At 50.9% G+C, this 21,077-nt stretch overlaps 1 protein-coding gene and 1 non-coding gene across 7 annotated transcripts in view; one reads left to right on the top strand and one right to left on the bottom strand.

The window, feature by feature from the left end:
* LOC127033611 (zinc finger protein 420-like) overlaps positions 1-21,077 on the top strand; it is a 496,719-nt gene that overhangs the window by 116,507 nt on the left and 359,135 nt on the right. The window lies entirely within an intron of this gene.
* Positions 19,260-19,353, bottom strand: TRNAI-UAU (transfer RNA isoleucine (anticodon UAU)). Its single transcript has 2 exons — positions 19,316-19,353; positions 19,260-19,295 (listed from the first exon to the last, which is right to left on the bottom strand). It is a non-coding gene; the product is annotated as a tRNA-Ile (tRNA).

The following is a 21,077-nucleotide window of genomic DNA, read 5'->3' as shown; positions in this document are numbered from 1 at the left end:
TCTGGGGGCAGTACTGTACCAGGAGGTGGAAGGCAAGCGTAAACCTGTAGCCTTTGCCAGCCGAGGACTGTCTGATAGTGAAACCCACTATCCCACCCACAAGCTGGAGTTCTTGGCCTTGAAATGGGCCATCACTGAGAAATTTCGAGACTACTTGTATGGGGCTCAGTTCCAGGTGTGGACAGACAACAACCCACTGACTTATGTGTTAACAAGTGCTAAACTGGATGCTACAGGGCAAAGATGGGTGGCCGCTTTGGCTAGCTATGACTTCAGCGTTCAGTACCGATCAGGGAGAAGCAATGTAGATGCAGATGCATTGTCCAGGCGTCCACAGGCACCACGACTTGCTATGATACCCACGGATGGAGTGAGAGCTATTTGCAGTGTAAGTCGCCGAGAGCCGGAGGCCCATGAGAGCCTTCATGGATGTGTTGCTGAAACTACCCCCTGAATGCGTGCCTTCTGCTTCAGTAAACTATATTGCTTTGGACCAATCTCCCTTGCCCATGCTCAATACGGCTGACTGGCAAGAGGCCCAGCTGCAAGATATTGACATTCGTGATACACTACTTGCCAAAAGAGAGGGGCGAGGCCCAGCTGAGGTTGTCCCATCTACCCCAGAGGGCAAACTACTATTGAGAGAATGGACCAAACTAAAACTGATTCAGGGAGTGCTACACTGCACGACCACAGACCCTCTACAAAAGCAACGGAATCAACTAGTGCTGCCAAAAGATTACAGAGCCCTGGCCATGAGGGCCTTGCATGATGACTTTGGACATTTGGGGATGGAGAGGACCCTGGAACTTATCCGCAGTAGATTCTATTGGCCACGGATGGCTGAAGATGTTCGCAGGAAATGTGAGAGCTGCGCGCGATGTGTTCGAAGGAAAACTCTGCCCACGAGGGCTGCATATCTGAAGAACATCACCAGCAACAAACCTCTGGAGGTGGTTTGCATTGATTTCTTGTCTTTAGAAGTGGACAAGAGGAAAATTAGGAACATCCTAGTAGTGACCGACCATTACACGTGATATGCGCAGGCATATCCCACACGTGATCAGAGGGCCACCACTGTCGCTCGAGTACTGTGGGAAAAATATTTCTCAGTTTATGGATTCCCAGCCCGGATACACTTGGATCAGGGACGAGATTTTGAGAGTCACCTTCTGAAGGAGGTGCTGAGGATAGCAGGTATTAAAAAGTCGAGGACAACCCCTTATCACTCACAAGGTGACCCTCAGCCAGAGAGGTTCAACCGAACCCTATTGGATATGTTAGGGACTTTGCGGCCAGAGCAGAAGGCAACCTGGAGCCAACATGTTGCATTTCTGGTGCACGTCTACAATGCCACAAAGAACGATGCTATGAGGGTCACCCCATATCTCTTGATGTTTGGGCGAGAACCAAGACTACCCATAGATTTGTGCTTTGGTGTATCAGAGGATGGTGATAGCTATGAAACCCATCAGCAATATGTATCCCGACTACGAGAAAAGCTATGGGATGCTTATCACTTAGCTACGTCTGCAGCTCGGAAGAATGCAGACCGCAACAAACAGTGATATGATGCTAGAGAGTGTCTGCAAGAGCTCCAGCCAGGGGACAGAGTCCTGCTGCGAAATTTGGGTATTGCTGGCAAACACAAGATAGCTGATAGATGGAAGGCAATACCTTACTTAGTGATGGAAAAACTAGGAGACCTGCCGGTCTACAAGATCAGACCTGAAGAGGGTCCAGGGCAGACCAAAACCGTGCATAGAAACCTTTTGCTCCCTGTGGGAGAATTGGTAGGCAGCCCTTATGAGATGGGCTACAACAAGGCAACTGGGCAGAAAGAAGGTGCTGTACCAAAGCTGCCTTCCAACGTGGACAGCCGGCCTCCTGCAGCTAACCTACCCCTACTCGGCACATCTGACAGTGAGTTTGAGGAGGAAGACACAACCATGGTGTATCCTGGGATGAAGACAAGATTTCAGTCTCGATTTGCTGAATCAGAAGAGAGCACATCCTCTTCCGCCCTAAACCCTATGGCAGAAGTATTTAGGCCCATTCCTGACATCCCTGAGCCACTGGTGGGACCCCCGTTTAATGACTTACACAAGCTATTGGACAGTGGTGACATACAGATGGAGGATGTCCAGAGCACCTGCGACCCTCCACTGTTAGAACTAGAAATGGAGGAGTCTATGCCAGTATCTGAGGGGAACTCATAGGAAACCTCCCCATCCGGCACTCAAGAGGATGTCCCCCCTACCATAGCAACAGAGATTCTCAATAGGCGAGACAGGGTAATAAGACCAGTGAAACGGTTAACTTACGATGCACCTGGGGTGATTAGTGAGGAGCCTATGCATTTAGCACACAGGTTTGTGAAAGCTAAAGTAGGCTATCTAATGCCTTTTTGAGGGGACCAATAAGTTGGTATAGTAGGGAATGTGATTTGTCGGGATGACAAATTCTTGGCTGGGGGGAGGATGTAAGCAGAGTCAGGATAAGCTCTACCCTGACGTCTGGTGGAAAGAATGTCAGAGAGTGTATTTGCATAGGCACGCCTACCCTATCCCAGACTGCTGAGCTGTGGGACTGTTTGGTGACAAATGACTCACCCTCAGTTGGGTGGTACTTGCTAGACAAGGGACATGGTTTCCAAAACCCAGTGAATAGAGAGAGGCTGGGGAGAGGTATCTGTGTCTGGTGGTGTAGTTGCCTTGTGGTGTCAGAAGCACCAGTTCCATCTCCTCCTCTCTCCACTGTGGAATGTCGGAGTTGATTTTTTTATTTCCTCAAGAATCTAAATACAGGTTACTGAGCTGAACTCACTTTGGGCTAATGGTGCACTAGCACTGGGGCTCCCCTACTAAGAGCTGAGATCACTAAGGGTATGGCTACACTTACAGTTTTGCAGCGCTGGTAGTTACAGCTGTGTTAGTACAGCTGTGTAGGGCCAGCGCTGCAGTGTGGCCACACTTACAGCAACCAGCGCTGCAGTGTGGCCACATTTACAGCACTTGCACTGCTGTTGGGAGTGGTGCATTGTGGGCAGCTATCCCACAGAGCACCTCGTCCCATTTTGGCTTTGTGGGAAGGAGAAGGAAGTGTGCTGGTATTTCCGCTTCCTGTTCCAACGCCCCGTGGTGCTTTGCTACACATTCCGAGCAGTTTGGTAGCACTGTGATTCTGCAGTGCTATTTCTGCGATTTTTGTTATAAATGGAGCCTGAGCTGCTGAGGACCTTGCTGATGAATGTTGCCAGCACATCACGCATGGCAGTGGAGCTATTCCTTCAGCTGCAAAGTGACAGTGACAGTGGAGTCAGACGGTGATATTGAATCGCCTGACGCTGAAGACAGTCAATTGCTTGTGGCAGTAACAGACGTGCTCAGCACCGTGAAACGGCACCTTTGGGCTCGGGAAACCAGCACTCAGTGGTGGGATCACATCATCCTGCAATCCTGGGATGACGAGCAGTGACTGCAGAACTTTCGGATGAGAAAAGCCACTTTCATGGCACTGTGTGCTGAGCTCGCCCCTACCCTGCGGTGCAGGGACATGAGATTGAAAGCTGCCCTGCCAGTGGAGAAGCGGGTGGCTATTGCAATCTGGAAGCTGGCAATTCTAGACTGCTTCCGATCGGTGGCGAACCAGTTTGGAGTGGGAAAGTCTACCGTTGGAATGGTGCTGATGCAAGTTTGCACAGCCATTAATCGCACCCTGCTAAGAAGAACTGTGACTCTTGGGAACGTGCAGGACGTTGTGGATGGCTTTGCAGAAATGGGTTTCCCTAACTGTGGAGGGGCAATAGATGGGACGCATATTCCTATTCTGTCACCACCCCACCTGGCATCAGAGTACGTTAATCGCAAGGGGTATTTCTCCGTGGTTCTGCAAGCGCTTGTGGATCACCATGGGCGTTTCACTGACATTTACTCAGGATGGCCTGGAAAAGTGCACGATGCACGCATCTTTCGGAACAGCTCCCTGTTCAGGAGGCTGAGGGCCAGGACTTTTTTCCCAGACCTCAAGATCACAGTAGGGGACGTCGAAATGCCCACTGTGATCCTTGGAGACCCCGCTTACCCCTTAATGCCATGGCTCATGAAACCGTATACAGGGAAGCTTGACAGGAGCAAGGACCGGTTCAACTACAGGCTGAGCCAGTGCAGAATGACTGTGGAGTGTGCTTTTGGCCATTTGAAAGCCCGCTGGAGGTGTCTTTATGGGAAGCTAGATTTGGGGGAAAGCAGCATCTCCGCTATTATATCCACGTGCTGTACCCTCCATAATATTTGTGAAGGGAAGGGTGAAAGATTCAGTGAGGAATGGACCTCCGAGGTTCAACGCCTAGAGGATGAGTTTGCTCAGCCAGAGAGCAGGGCTACTAGGGAGGCCCAGGAAAGGGCTTCAAGGATTCGGGATGCTTTAAGGAAGCAATTTGATGCCGAGAGCCAACAGTAATGTTTGGTGCCTTTGATGTGCTTTGCCCTACCTTGGTGTACAATATTTACCACTTCCTTCAATAATGTAAGGTAGTAAAAGAGAAATAAAATCCTTTTTTCAACATACAGTACATAAAAGGCAAAGGGGGTTAGGGTGGTGGACTGTACATTCACAGGTTTGAATATGTCCTATTTTGATTACTATTCAACGTCTGCTGCACTTCAGGATTACTATGCTGCAGGGTAATGGGGGTGGAGTGCACAGGGTAAGAATTATAGTTATCAGGGCTGGTAGGTGATCGTACAGGAGTTAGGGGCAGCTTGGGGTAATAAGAAACTGGCTGCTGGGGAAAGTTGTTTTGTGGAAATACTGGGGAACAAGAAAGAGGGCTTTGGGAGGGCTGTGGGTTACCACGGTACATATGTGCCTGCATGGCAACGAGAGACTCGAAAGACTCAGTTTGGCGAGCCAGGAGGCTTATCATCTGCTTTGTTGTTTTTTTGGCAGCCAATTCCTTTCTCCTGCTTTCTGTTTGCCTCCATTCATGTACTGTCTGTCTCCACTGATACATTTTCTCTCTCCATTCCTGTGTCTTCCTACTTTCTCTGTTGTAATGACTCATAACTGATTTGATCAATTCCTCTTTTGATTTTCTTGGATTTCTTCTCAAGTTCTGCAATCTACGTGAAGCCGGTGATCCGGCTGCATTAGTCAAGGTCACTAGAAAAAAGAGAGATAGAACCATGTAATACACAGAGGCTACATTGTTTATTATCACACAGTGAAGGACTTTTTAGACTTTTGGTAGCATCCTTCTCACATACCTCACACAACACAGAGAGGGCAGGGAACCTAAGTCATGGCGAGCAATGAGGTGAGTGTTTTTCCCCCGAGTTCCCCTTGGGAGTGGGAATTGACCAATGGGTCACTGGGGTTTATCTGCAATGGGTACAGGAGGTAGCTGAGGTCCTGAACAGGGGACAGTAGTGAACAGGAAGGTGGCGAGTTGCTGGCGGGGGGGGCGGGGGTTGGGCTTTGGTCCGTGTTCACGCCGTCCCGCTGGTGAGGGGGGGGGGAAACGCACCGTGGTGCTGGATGCCTGCTGGGAGGGGGGTGCATAACATCGGAGTGCACCGCGTGGCTGGCTACGTGCTGGGAGGGGGAGTGGGGAACACCGGAGCGCACCGCGATGCTGGATGCCTGCTTGGAGGGGGGTGCATAACACTGGAGCGCACTGTGTGGCTGGCTACGTGCTGGGAGGGGGGGGGAACACCGGAGCGCACTGCGGTGCTGGATGCCTGCTGGGAGGGGGGTGCATAACACCGGAGCGCACCGCGTGGCTGGCTACGTGCTTGGAGGGGGGGGTAAACAACAGAGCACAATGGGCTGGGGAAACGCAAACCTGGCACCCTGCACTCAAGTATCCCTAAATTCTCAACAGGGTTTCCTACTGCCAGACATATCACTGCTGCGTGTTACCTGGGAAGAGAGGGAGGGTCTTCTACAGCAATGTGGATACCGCCCTGGCCCCTATGCAGCTTGCCTGTGTGCAGCCATGGTTCCCCCACCCCTCGCTGCACAGTGGATCGGACGAGTTAGCCTGACCGGGACAAGGACCACGGTGGCTCTCCCGATCAACTTGAGAAAGCAAATTGCAAACGCTCTGGCTGCAACTTTTCAAGAGATTACCAAGGCAGATTACAGAGACGTGATAGAGCAAATCAATGGGCTATTCCACGTTTAGGCATGCATGCAGGCAGCCATAATCAAAACCCTCCTCTCCCAAAACATAAAAATCTACTTACCCCAGCACGATCCTCAGTTTCTTCCTCACCATCAACTTCCTGCTGCTGAGACTGGCTAGCCTCCTCCTGGCTTAAGAATAGCTCCTGGCTGCATGTGTACTGGGACTCCAGGGTGTCTCCCTCCACGCCAGTAGCCTCACTGTCGCCTTCCTCTACACCCTCCCCCACTTCTCCCTGCTGTGAACTCTCCATCGTGGTCCTCGGATTGGCAGTGGGGTCACACCCAAGTATGGCATCCAGCTCCTGGTAAAAACGGCAGGTCGTGGGGGCAGCTCCTGAGAGGCGATTTCCCTCACGAGCTTTGCAGTAAGCACTCCTCAGCTCTTTTATTTTGACCCTGCACTGCAATGCGTCCCGTTCATGGCCCCTTCTCATCAAGGACTGCGATATCTGCCCATAGGTATCATAATTTCTCCTTCTGGAGCGCAGCTGTGCTTGCACAGCCTCCTCTCCCCAAACACTTATGAGGTCCTGCAGCTCTGCATTGGTCCATGCTGGGGCTCGTTTGGTGCGTGGAGGCATGGTCGCTGATTGATTGATTGAGTAATTGCACTCCACACCTGGCTGAGCAAACAGGAAGGGGATTTTTAAAATTCCTGGGGCATTTAAAGGAGGGGTCAGGTGAGCCCAGGGCAGTGGAGTTTGCATGATTACCAGAGAGGCTTCTTAGGTATGCTGGGATACCTACTTATGCCACGGAGGTCAATAAAAATGCTGGTGGGTGTCCACACTTGCTGACCAGCGCTGGATCACCAGCGCTGGATCCCCTACACCTGAGGCTCGACCGGGTGTACAGCCAGCGCTGCAACCAGGGAGTTGCAGCACTGGCCATGCTGTGCAAGTGTGGCCACATCCTAAGTTGCAGCGCTGTAACCCCCTCACCAGCACTGCAACTCCGTAGTGTAGCCATGGCCTAAGAGTTGAAATCACTAAAGAGCTGAAATAACTGAGCTGAGAGCACTGAGTACTGTGCTAACTAGTGGGGAAGCCTGAAGTTATACTGTGGAACAGAGCAGCTGGTGGAGTGAAGCAGTTGCGGGGATGGCTGGAGCGGATCACGGGACAGCTGGTGGCAGCAGAGTGGCTGGCAGAGCGGAGTAGCTGTGGGACGGGTGGAGCGGCCCACAGAGCGAGCGGAGCCGAGCAGTTTTCAGAGCAGCTCATGGAGCAGAGCAGCTGGTGGAGCGGAGTAGTTTCTGAGGATGGCTGGAGGAGCAGAGTGGAGCAGCTGGTAAAAGCAGAGCAGTTCGTGGAGAAGGCAGAAGCAGAACCCACGGAGAGGCAGGGCAGTTGGCCCCGGACCACGTAAGGTGCCCCTTTTTACCCAGGCTGGGGGAAGGGACCTCTACAGATAAACTCTCGAACTCTGGGGTGGCATTGACCAGAGACTTTTGGGTTGTTGGACTTTGGGGTGATTGGACTTAAAACCCTAAGGGGAAAAAGGACAGTGCCAAACGTACTTGGAGGTGGGTTTTTGTTTATGGTTTGTGTTATAACCCTGTTTGTGGAGTTTCTCCAATGGGATGCCACATTGATTCCTTCCTCTATTAAAAAATTTTTTTCTACACTCAGACTCCGTGCTTGCAAGAGGGGAAGTATTGCCTCCTAGAGGCGCCCAGGGGGGTGTGGTATGTGAGTGTCCCAGGTCACTGGGTTGGAGCTCGAGCCGGTTATGCATTGTGTTACTGAAACGGAACCCCTGGATACTGAACCTGGCCCTTGTTGCTGCCAACTCAGAGGGGCAGAAGGGTTACATAGGGATTACAGAAACGTGGTGGAATAGTAGTCATGACTGGAGTACAGGTATTGAAGGCTATGTGCTGTTTAGGAAAGATAGAATAAAGGCAAAGGTGGTGGAGTACCATTGTACGTCAATGAGGAGGTTAACTGTAAAGAAATAAGAAGTGATGGAATGGACAAGACAGAGTCTGTCTGGGAAAAAATCACACTGGGAAAGAAAGCTACTAGAGCCTCCCCTGAGATAGTGCTTGGGGTGTGCTACAGACCACCGTGATCTGATTTGGATATGAATAGAGACCTCTTTAATGTTTTTAAGGAAGTAAACACTAATGGGAATTGTGTGATCATGGGAGACTTTAACTTCCCAGATATAGACTGGAGTACAAGTGCTAGCAAGAATAGTAGGTATCAGATTTTTCTGGGTGTGATAGCTGATGGATTCCTTCACCAAGTAGTTGAAGAACCGACAAGAGGGGATGCCATTTTAGATTTGGTTTTGGTGAGCAGTGAGGACCTCATAGAAGAAATGGTTGTAGGGGACAACTTTGGTTGGAGTGATCATGAGCTAATTCAGTTCAAACTAGATGGAAGGATAAACAAAAATAGATCTGGGACTAGGTTTTTTGATTTCAAAAGGGCTAACTTTAAAGAATTAAGGAAATTAGTTAGGGAAGTGGATTGGACTGAAGAACTTGTGGATCTAAATGAGGAAGAGGCCTGGAATTACTTTAAGTCACAGCTGCAGAAACTATCGGAAGCCTGCATCCCAAGAAAGGGGAAAAAACATAGGCAGGAGTTGTAGACCAAGCTGGATGAGCAAGCATCTCAGAGAGGTGATTAAGAAAAAGCAGAAATCCTACAAGGAGTGGAAGAAGGGTGGGATTAGCAAGGAAAGCTATTTTAGTGAGGTCAGAACATGTAGGGATAAAGTGAGGAAGGCTAAAACCCAAGTAGAGTTGAACCTTGCAAAGGGAATTAAAACCAATAGTAAAAGGTTCTATAGCCATATAAATAAGAAGAAAACAAAGAAAGAAGAAGTGGGACCACTAAACACTGAGGATGGAAAGGAGGTTAAGGATAACCTAGGTATGGCCCAATATCTAAATAAATACTTTGCCTCAGTCTTTAATAAGGCTAATGAGGAGCTTAGGGGTAATGGAAGGATGACAAATGGGAATGAGGATATGGAGATGGATATTACCACATCTGAGGTAGAAGCCATACTTGAACAGCTTAATGGGACAAAATCGGAGGGCCCAGACAATCTTCATCCGAGAATATTAAAGGAACTGGCGCATGAAATTGCAAGCCCATTAGCGAGAATTTTTAATGAATCAGTAAACTCAGAGGTTGTACCGTACGACTGGAGAATTGCTAACGTAGTTCCTATCTTTAAGAAAAGGAGAAAGAGTGATCTGAGTAACTATAGGCCTGTTAGTTTGACATCTGTAGTATGTAAGGTCTTGGAAAAAATTTTGAAGGAGAAAGTAGTTAAGGACATTGAGGTCAATGGTAATTGGGACAAAGTACAACATGGTTTTACTAAAGGTAGATCATGCCAAACCAACCTGATCTCCTTCTTAGAGAAAGTGACAGACTATTTAGACAAAGGAAATAGGGTAGACCTAATTTATCTCGATTTCAGTAAGACATTTGACATGGTTCCACATGCGGAATTATTAGTTAAATTGGAAAAGATGGGGATCAATATGAGAATTGAAAGGTGGATAAGGAACTTTTTAAAGGGGAGACTACAACGGGTCATACTGAAAGGAGAACTGTCAGGCTGGAAGGAGGTTACTAGTGGAGTTCCTCAAGGATCGGTTCTGGGACCAATCTTATTTAACCTTTTTATTACTGACCTTGGCACAAAAAGTGGGAATGTGCTAATAAAGGTCACAGATGACGCAAAGCTGGGGGTATTGCTAACACAGAGAAGGACCGGGATATCATACAGGAAGATCTGGATGACCTTGTAAACTGGAGTAATAGTAATAGGATGAAATTTAATAGTGAAAAGTGCAAGTTCATGCACTTAGGGATTAATAATAAGAACTTTAGATATAAATTGGGGATGCATCAGTTGGAAGCAACAGAGGAGGAGAAAGACCTTGGGGTATTGGTAGATCACAGGATGACTATGAGCCGCCAATGTGATATGGCCGTGAAAAAAGCTAATGTGGTTTTAGGATGTATCAGGCGAGGTATTTCCAGCAAAGATAAGGAGGTGTTAGTACCGTTATATAAGGCGCTGGTGAGACCCCACCTGGAATACTGTGTGCAGTTCTGGTCTCCCATGTTTAAGAAGGATGAATTCAAGCTGGAACAGGTTCAGAGACGGGCTACTAAGATGATCCGAGGAATGGAAAACCTGTCATATGAAAGGAGACTCAAAGAGCTTGGCATGTTTAGTCTATCCAAAAGAAGGCTGAGGCGGAATATGCTTGCTCTTTATAAATATATCAGAGGGATTAATATTAGGGAGGGAGAGGAATTATTTAAGCTTAGTACCAATGTAGATACAAGAACTAATGGGTATAAACTGGACACTAGGAAGTTTAGACTTGAAATTAGATGAAGGTTTCTAACCATTAGAGGAGTGAAATTCTGGAACAGCCTTCCAAGGGGAGTAGTGGGGGCAAAAGACATATCTGGCTTCAAGATTAAGCTTGATAAGTTTATGGAAGGGATGGTATGATGGGAGAGCCTAATTTTGGCAATTGATCTTTGATTATCACCTGATAAGTATGCCCAGTGGTTGGTGATGGGATGTTGGATGGGATGGGATCTGAGTTACTCCAGAGAATTCTTTTCTGAGTGCTGGCTGGTGACTCTTGCCCACATGCTCAGGGTTTAGCTGATCGCCATATTTGGGCTCGGGAGGGAATTTTCCTACAGGGCAGATTGGCAGAGGCCCTGGAGGTTTTTCGTCTTCCCCTGCAGCGTGGGGCATGGGTCACTTGCTGGTTGATTCTCTGCAGCTTGAGGTCTTCAAACCACAATTTGAAGACTTCAATAACTCAGGCATAGGTTAGGGGTTTGTTATAGAAGTGGATGGGTAGGGTTCTGTGGCCTGCTTTGTGCAGAGGGTCGGAGTAGATGATCACATTGGTCCCTTCTGACCCTAGAATCTATGAATCTATGAATCTATTTTACCCCAAGCTGATGAGAAGCAGAGAAACACCCAAGCTCCGAAGGTGTTATATAGCAAACCCCCTCAAACACAGGGACAGGCGCACATTTGGAAGAGGGAAACTGCTCTACACACTAGCTCGGGCAGCGGCCCATTTTCTTTGGCAAGTCAGGAAGAGCAAAGGCTAGACTGGAAGCACCTGGGACTTCTGCCCCAGCCTTTGTGACACCCAACCCCAAACTCCTTTCCGGGGCTCTAGCTGAAGGCAGAGCATTAGTCTGAGCAGACAAGAAGAGGTTCCAGCCCTGAAGGAAACAGCATTTTCAGCACGAAGATAAAAGTGCACCAGCACAACTACAAAGGGACTCAAACCCTCAATGACCTTATCCGAGGTCAGAAGCCTTATCCATTAGGCCACATGATCACACAAATAAATGCCCTCCAGGCACTTCTTTGGAAAAGGTAGACACTGATACATCCGACAAAGTAGGGATTCACCCACGAAAGCTCATGCTCCAGTACACCTGTTAGTCTATAAGGTGCCATATGACTCTTTGCCCCTTATGGAGACACTGTGTTTCTCAGGTCAGCTACTGAGGGGGGCCGAGACTCTCTGGGCACAAGAAGTGGAGTTCCCAGTGAGATGTGAGACTTAATTCTCTGGAGCCGAGTGCAAGGCTTTGGCAGGGAGTCTCAGGCATGGGGGATTGTGGTGCAGCAGATGGACTGGCTGTTTAGGTGCAGAGATTTAGTCTCACTGAGGAGGGAAAATCCTGCTGACAGGCAGTGTCTAGGGCCGGTGCAACCGCTAGGTGAACTAGTCGGCCGCCTATGGTGCCAAGTGGTTGGGGGCAGCAAAAATCGCACTCAGGGGAGGCAGTGGAATGGAGGTGAGCTGGGGCAGGGGGCTGGGGGGTGCAGGGAGAGGGCTGCCTGCAGCAAGTAGGGGGACAGGAGCATGCAGGGGAACCACTCCCTGTCCCAGCTCACCTCTGCTCCGTCTTCTCCCCTGAGCACACCGCCCCCGCTCTCATTCTCCTCCCCTCCCAGGCTTGCCGCACTAAACAGTTGATTGGCATTGCAAGCCTGGGAGGCAGGAGAAGTGGAGCGGCACCGGCGTGCTCAGGGGAGAAGGGGGAGTGGAGGTGAGCTGGGGTTGGGAGCTCCTGCAGGAGGGGCTGCCTAGCTCTTCCCCATGGCTCCCATCCCTTTTCCGCCCCAGTCCCGCCCCCCTTGCCCTGCACTCACTGCATGGTAAGTGAAGTGACCCAGCCCCAGCGTGGTCCACTCCCCTGGTTCCGAGCCACGCTGCCGGTGAGTGCAGTGGGGTGGTTCCCCCATCCCCTCAAACTTGGGAGCCAGGGGAGGTCTATGGGCCTGGGTCTCTCATCCCTCCATCCCCTCCCCTGCCCCCAATATCTCTTTTGGGCTCTGTGGGGCTGGGTCTCTCTCCCTGCCCCTGTGCTCCCCTCTGCACAGCATGTCCTGGGAGTGACTCAGTTTCCCTGGACCAACATTTCACCACCCCACACGTGTCTTTTCTGTTCCCCAGCTCCCTCCACCCCACCCCATTTCTCCTGCACCCCAGGCTGGGTCTCTGCCAATCCCATCTCCTCTCCTCCTGACCCCAATATCCTCTGCTCCTACGGGTCTATGGGGCTGGGTCTCTCCCTCCCCCATCCCCTCTCCCAATATCTCCCTGCCCCTATGGGTCTATGAGGCTGGGTTTCTCCCTCCCCCATTCTCCCCCCATCCCCTCCCCCAATACCTCCCTGCCCCAGGCTGTGACGTGCCATGACATGTGCTGGGGCTGTGAAGTGTGCTGGGGCCAGGGCTGGCTCCAGGGTTTTTGCTTCCCCAAGTGGTGGGGAAAAAACAAGCAAACTACGATCGCAATCGGCAGCAGCTCCACTGTGCTGCCTTTTTCTTCGGTGGCAATTCGGTGGCAGGTCCTTCCCTCCGAGAGGGACTGAGGGACCCACCGCTGAATTGCTGCCGAAGAGCCCGAAGTGCCTCCCCTTCCACTTGGGTGCCCCAAGCACCTGCTTGCTGAGCTGGTGCCTGGAGCCAGCCCTGGCTGGGGCTGTGACGTGCACTGGGGCTGTGATGTGCTGTGAACCTGCTCACTCCCCAAGGGCAACTCACTCACTTGAAACCAGCAGGACAGAAGGTGTCACGTGTCTATGGGCGGGGTTATGCAGATGAGCAGTGGCTGGAGGCAGTAAGGAGAGCAGTGAGAGGAACCGAAGGAGCCGGGCAGAGAGAATTCTCTGCATGTGGACAGAATCCGGTGTGGGAAGTTCGTGTGGGGAGCGCCTGCACCGGAGTCACTTTGGGGCAGTGATTGCCACTGAGCTACGTAGTGACAAAAGGTGTGTGAATGGGGTGTGGTGCCTGACTGGGAGCAGCTTGTGGTGATAAGAAAAGGAGTGGGAGCAAGAGGTCCTGTCCCAGCAGGAGGCGTATCCCCTGAGAGGGTGTTTTGTGGGTGCAAGTAGATTTGAGGGCTTCTTGCAATGACAAGGGGTGTTTGCAGCTAGAACTCTCCTAACCCCACTAGTTTTCTCTGTGTTGGGGGGGCAGATTCTGTGATGTCACAGTCCCTGGGGAGAGGTTTGAATCATAACTCCAAAGTGGGGGAACAACTCCCCCACTCTTGCTCAGTCTCCACTAGGGGGCTGGGCTGGGATCTCTAGGGAGGGAAGCACAGGGAAAAACAGTCTCCCCTATGGAACCCAGGAGTCCTGGATCCCAGTCCCCCTGCTCTAGACCCTTTCTACTTCCAGAGCCAAGGATAGAACCCAGGGGTCCTGGTGCCCAGCCGCCTCCCAGCTCTGACCACTAAACCCCACTGCCCTCCCAGGATGGTGCAGGGGTCACTGGGTCTGTGTCTCAGCTCTGCTAAGGGCCTTGATTGATTTTCCCAAAGTGCTTCCTTCTGAATCTAGCTGACGAAGTGGGGATTCACCCACAAAAGCTCATGCTCCAATACGTCTGTTGGTCTATAAGGTGCCACAGGACTCTTTGCTGCTTTTACAGATCCTACACATCTGCCCACGGTGCCCCGTCACTGCCCACCCCGTGTGGGGGCACCAGCACTGCCGAGTCGTGATGGGAAATTGTCCAAGCTGGCCTAGGAGAGACGTGTGTGTCCCTGCTGCCCTCTGCTGGAGGGGCTGAGCGCTGCTCTGTGTGTGTGTGAGTCTGTAACACTGGTTGTATCAGTGTGTTGCTGGGCTAACCAGTAAGAAATGGATTTGCAGGATTTTGTACTCTGCAGCAAGTGACACACACACACACAAAGGGACTCAAACAATCCCAACAACATTCATACACAACGCACCCAGAGGGACATGCTAGCCCAACCCCCAAAGAAAGAAACAATCACACCCCACAGCCACACTCACAATCACCCCCCTGCACACACTATAATACTCACAATTGTGCTCAGAGACACAACCGCACGCAGTTCACTCCCACTGCTTCAAATACAAGGACCTTCTGCCCCACACAGCTTGACAGCTACGAATGAGAATGATCCCCTCATGCTGGATCATCTGCCTGGCCCCCCTCACTCCCTCTCAGGGCACGCTGTGTGGCATGGCTGGGGATTGTGCAATGGCCCAGCACCAGGCAACACAGGACGGACACCACACGCTCTGCCCCGCCTCACCTGAGCTGCTCTCCAGGTGCATTGAAGCCCAGCACCCCACACCTTGGCACTCCTGCCCCACAGGGGGTGAGCTGAAGCCCCTGCTACACTCTGCAGATGGGAGAAGGGTCAGGCCCACCAGCCATTGTAAGATGGGGAAATCACCATCGGGGTCGACAATATGGGGGCTGTGACATACAGAGAAATGGTTGTCGCACCGGCATAGGGCAGCAGAGCATGCACATACACACAATTGCAAACAAACACATGGATGAATCCAGCCACACACACAATTGCTAATATACATAATCACCTGCACAAATCCAGCCAACACCAACACAAGCCTGGGAGCCAGGGGAGCAGAGCAGCCTGGGGCTGGGTCACTCCACTTCCCATAGGAAGTAGCCAGCACCCCTGGTCCCACGGTGGCCTGAGGCCAGCCCCCTTCTGCTTCCCCCCATGGAGGCCTGGGGCCCCAGCCTGCTCTTCTCCCCTGGCTCCTAAGCTTGAGGGGAGGGAGAAAACCACCCCACAGCACTCGCCAGCAGCATGGCTGGGAGCCAGGGTAGTGGACCAGGCTGGGGCTGGGTCACTCCACTTACCATGCAGTGAATGAGGGGGGCGGGGCTGGGGAGGAGCAGGGGCCTGGGCTATGGGGAAAAGCTGGGCAGCACCCGCTGCAGCAGCTCCCCACCTCAGCTCACCTCCGCTCCACCTTCTCCCCTGAGCACACCAGCGCTGCTTCACTTCTCCCGCCTCCCAGGCTTGCTGTGCCAATCAGCTGTTTAGTGTGGCAAGTCTGGGAGGGGAGGAGAATTAGAGTGGGGGCGGCGAGCTCAGGGTAGAAGACGGAGCAGAGGTGAGCTGGGCAGGGAGCATTTCCCCTGCACACACACCCCTCCGTTACTTGCTGCAGGCAGCCCTTTCCTTGCGCACCTCCCCAGCCCCCTGCTCCAGCTCACCTCCACTCCACTGCCTCCCCTGAGCGCACTTTTTGGTTCCCCCAACCACTTGGCACCCTAGGCTGCCGACTAGTTCTCCTAGTGGTTGCACTGGCCCTGGCCACTGCCTATCAGCAGGATTCGTCCTCCTCCTCCTCCGTGAGATTAAATCTCCACACCTAGACAGCTGGTCCATCTGCTGCACCACAATCCCGCATGCCTGAGTCTCCCTGCCAAAGCCCTGCACCCAGCTCCAGAGAATTAAGTCTCACATCTCACTGGGAACTCCACTTCTTGTGCCCAGAGAGTCTCGGCCCACCTCAGTAGTTGACTTGAGAAACACAGTGTCTGCAAAAGCAGCGAAGAATCGTGTGACACCTTATAGACTAACAGATGTACTGGAGCATGAGCTTTCGTGGGTGAATCCCCACTTTGTTGGATGCATCAGTGTCTGCCTTTTCCAAAGAAGTGCCTGGAGGGCCTTTGCTCATGTGACCACATGGCCTAATGGATAATGCATCTGACTTCAAATCTGCTGATTGGGGGTTCGAGCTCTTTCATAGTTGTGCTTGTGCACTTTTACCATTGTGCTGAAAGTCCTGCTCCCTTCAGGGCTGAAACCTCTTCTTGGCTGCTCTGGCTTCAGCTAGAGCCCTAGGAAGGAGTTGGGGGGTGGACGTCACAAAGGCTGGGGCAGGAGCCCCTATTGCTTCCAGTCTAGTCTTTGCCCTTCCTGACTTGCCAAAGAAAATGGGCGGCTGCCCGGGCTAGTATGTAGAGCAGTCTCCCTCTTCCAAATGTGCGCCTGTCCCTGTGCTTGAGGGGGTTTGTTAAATAGCACCTTGGGAGCCTGGGTATTTCTCTGCTTCTCGCCAGCTGGGGAAAAGCCTCTTGGGGTAAAATCTCCTGCACCACTGCAAAACTGAGCACCTTGAGTGGGAACGGTAAGAGGCCTCACCACGGGGGCTGGCCCTACCTTCCTACCATCTCCTGATGTTGGCCACAGAGCATCAGCAGCCGCCCCGCATGCTGGTCTGCGGGTCGCCTTCAGTGGGCGTTTGGCATGGCAGGGAGCAGGCTGGCCGGGGGTCTTTGTTGCTGTCTGTTGGCCACACATAGGCATGGTCCTCCCCTCTCCTGAACTGCCAGAGTTAGTCTGTGTTTGAAAGCAGAGACACAGGAGACTCAAGACAAGAGGGTGAGAAAGACTGAGAAAGGACCTATGAGGACAGCACACACTACAGGGACACTGCTTGGTTAAGGGATGTGCAGGCACCAAATTGCCCCTTTTTTCCTGGAGTCCTACGCAGCTGGGTACTGCTCCAGCGGCCAGCCCGATCCCCCGGCTAGCTGAGTTGGCCAGTATAGCTTCCCCTGCTCCGCCTCTTCCCCGAAGCCCCCACCCCTGCTCGGCCCCCATGCCGCCTCTTCCCACCCCTGCTCCACTCCATTCCTCCCCCTACTCCATCTCTTCCCCTGAGCTACATCCCAGTGGACTGCAGAAGGGATCAGGCTCATCCTGCACTCACCGGGCGGTGGGAAGTGGAACGACCTGGCCCCAGCCTGCTCTGCTCCACCAGCTCCCAGCCATGCCACTGGTGAGTGCTGGGGGGCATTTCCACCCACCCCCCAAGTTCCAAGGCTGAGGGCAGAGTGCAGCAGGCTGGGGCCGGATCATGCCACTTCCCGCCGCCCTGTGAGTGTGGGGTCGGGCCTGCCCTGCAATTACCGGGCTGCAGGAAGTTGAGTGACCTGGCCTCAGCCTGCTTCGCTCTGCCAGCTCGGGCTGGGGGATGGGGGTGCTGGGTAGGGAACCAAAATGTCTAGGGACAACCCTGAATAGATCTTTTTTCCACAGGGACCGATGGCTGTTAGAACAGAGATATTCAGGCTGCCTATACAGGCCTAGACTTCAAGAACTTAGGTGTATTTTTATCACTTAGCCAGTGACAGGGGTATAAAACAAAGAACCAAAATCCCAGTCTGCCTGTGTCTGGGCCTTCTCTCCCTAGGAGAGTCTGAGCCCTTGTTTGTAGGCTAAGGCCTTTGGCTAAGCAGCAGAGGCAGCCATACGCTGGGAAGCAAATGGTCACATCCTCACCTCCCAAACCCGTCACACTGAACTAAGGTGGGGTTGGGCTGTTAGGAAGACGATCCTGTCCCGATAGTGCCCATCACCACCAGATAAAGAAACAGATCTTAAGGAGCAAAGAGTCCTGTGGCACCTTATAGACTAACAGACATATTGGAGCATGAGCTTCATGGGTGAATACCCACTTTGTCGGATGCATGATCTTAAGGGAGCATCTAATTTGGCAAGAAATCCCTTTTCCATGGTTGTGGTTGTGAAACCCTCATTTCTGTAGGGTTTATCTTTATGGCCACAACTTTTCTATTGTCCAACTGTTTGGTTCTCTAATTGTTTCTGTCTGCTGCAGAATGAATTTTGCTGGGTGTAAGTTAATTAGGGGAGTGGGATGTAATTGGTTAGAGAATTCTGTTACAATAGGTTAGAATTGGTTAGTTACATTTCAGTAAAATGATTGGTTAAGTTCTAGCTGAGAATATTACTGTATAAACTGAGGTCAAAAAGGAAGTGGACAGGGAAATTGGACTCATGCTTGCTAATGTCGGGGGATGGGAATAGGGAATGGGGAACAGGGACACAGGCAAGGCTCTGCAGTGTCAGAGCCGGGAAGGAGGATGTGAGGTAAACACTCTGCAGTGTCAGAGCTCATAGACTCATAGACTTTAAGGTCAGAAGGGACCACTATGATCATCTAGTCCAACCTCCTGCACAACGCAGGCCACAAACTCTCACCCACCCAATCCTGTAACAAACCCCTGGCCTATGTCTGAGCTATTGAAGTCCTCAACTTGTTGTTTAAAGACTTCAAGGTGCAGAAAATCCTCCAGCAAGTGATCCATGCCCAATGCTGCAGAGGAAGGTGAAAACCCCCCAGGGTCTCTGCCAATCTGCCCTGGAGGAAAATTCCTTCCTGACCCCAAATATGGTGATCTGCTAAACCCTAAACATGTGGGCAAGACTCACCAGCCAGCACCCAGGAAAGAATTGTCTGTAGGGATGTGGGGTAAACACTCTGTGGTGTCAGACCTGGGAAGGGAACACTGGGGAACAGACTCTGTCTGTGTATAGAGATAAGCCTGACAGGCTTTGAAATCTGCTTGCTTGGAAACAAACCCCAGTAAACATCCCTTTGTCTGTACTTTGGACTTCTGGTCTTTTGCTGCTTACTGTCTGCATGACAAAAGCCAGGGAAGTGGAAGGGAAAGCCCTCTAACAATGACTCCTTGCTCCTCTCCCTCCAAGCTCAAGGATGGGCTAGACTCCAGGCTCTGCTTGAGGGATCCTGGCACAGGGGCTTGGAGAAAGGATTGTAGATTCTGACCTGCACTCTGGAGAGGAAGTAATGAGTGAAAGGGGTATTTTTGATTCCTACCCTGCTTTAATGTCCGCAGGGCTAGAATTCTACGTTCCATAGGGCCAAAAGAGGGGGTGAAGCCTTTTGGTTAATGAAAGCCAGTGCTCCAGGTGAGGCTTGAACTCACAACCTCAGCATAACTCTTCTCAGTACTGCTCTATAAGTACTGTGCACTAACCAGTTATGCCACTGGAGCACTAGTCTTTCAGTCCCCTAGGTTGATAAAGGCAAGGAGTCACCCCAAAACATTCTCAGTGGGGTTAAGAGCCGGTATCAACAAGCATTGTACTTGGTGGTGATGCTGGCACACGGTACCCGAGGCAAGCAACAGCGGGGTTCGTTGCCAAGAGTGCATAGCACCAATAAACACACCAGGGTGGAGAAGCAAACAACCAAGTTTATTTGAGCTCAAATAAGTTGCAAGGGAGAAATAACAATCTCAGATCCTGCACCCCTAAAACAAGCTGTTTCTTCCTTTATATCCCAGTTTTTACTACAAAACTTTTTCTTGCTGACTAGCTGATCACTCACTCCCGCTCCTTTCCCATCCAGCTGCAGTGTCTTTTCTCATTCAATCTTTTGTCTTCCCCCTTCTTCCCCCTTCTCCACTGCTGAGACATGTACACAGTATTCAAAAATGACCTTGAGCTCGCTTCAGCATGTTACAGCAGAAAACTAGCTGTTACAAACAAAAACTAACTGCTAACACTACATTTTTGCAACTATTAGTACATTAAGTTACACTAGGTTACACAAAGTGTTTAACATGGAGGAACAATGGTTCATTGAGGCCTGAGCAGGAGGGCTTCATCAGCACTCATGATCGTCCACCCTCTCGAGCTACCGAGATTTATGCCTAGTGACACCAACAATTCCCTCCTTTGAGAATACTCAACAAACTTTTGGCTGAGTGTTCTCACATTCAAAGGATAACACGCGATTAAGCTCTAAGGAGCTGGAGTGCTTTACAGTAAGCAAGCAAGAGAAGAGTAATGATACACAACACCACACCAGTGAGCAGGAGGCGAAGAATGCCTTCCCCTAGTTTCCCCAGGTTGAGTAACCAGCCCCAGAGGGAATCAGAAATAGTGGGTTCCCTTTCCTCGGCTTTCCACTGTTCAAAAGTCTGTTCAGCTGACATGATGTGCTTGTTAATATCGTGTGCGTTTTCTGGGACATAAGTACAGCATTCATCCCCTATAAGGGCGCACACCCCGCCCTGTGAAGCCACACTTCCACCCAGAAAGTGTCCAAGTATGTCTCCATAATCACAGATCAGATGGTGTTCCTGATGCGTCTGTAAGGGCAGTGGGCCAAGTCTGGTACTCAAGATTACTTCAAATGGCCATCAGCTGGTCATTCAGGAAATCCTGAATTCCTACACATACTAGATTCCAATGCAATGCCTTCCCAGCCTCAGTGATATTCAATACCATCTTTCCTTGGTGTAGTACTATAATACACCTGCTATTTAACTATTCTCAGGTACCATCAAAAGGCATTAACATTAATAACATAGGAGGGGGTTACATTATTAGTCACTGGAATGATTTCAATACGGGTAAAATTTCTAGTGGCAGAACAAACTCTTCGAGTACTTGTTATTTAAAATCCAATTAGAGAGAGCTATACATGCTGAAGGATTTATCCAGAACACAGGGCACAGCCTGTAGAATAAACCCTCAAACCCAATCAATACCACATTTCCAAGCATGGATCCCACAAATGTCCTCTGGCCAGTGTATAATTCTTTGTTTCTTCACCAGGGTCAGTTCTTAATGTCCTTTCTAGTCAGGAATTCCTGGACTTTGGCAATTTCAGTGGAGCGAGTGTTTCTTTTTCTTTCCCAAAAACAGTCGTGGTGCAGCATCCTCCAGGGGAGAGGTTACCAGCACATCACCCTGTAATGGTTTTGCTTTT

This window comes from Gopherus flavomarginatus, chromosome 13, assembly GCF_025201925.1.
Source record: "Gopherus flavomarginatus isolate rGopFla2 chromosome 13, rGopFla2.mat.asm, whole genome shotgun sequence".
Taxonomy (NCBI): domain Eukaryota; kingdom Metazoa; phylum Chordata; order Testudines; family Testudinidae; genus Gopherus; species Gopherus flavomarginatus.
Note: the sequence above shows the minus strand (reverse complement) of the source record. Positions and strands in the feature narration are given on the sequence as shown.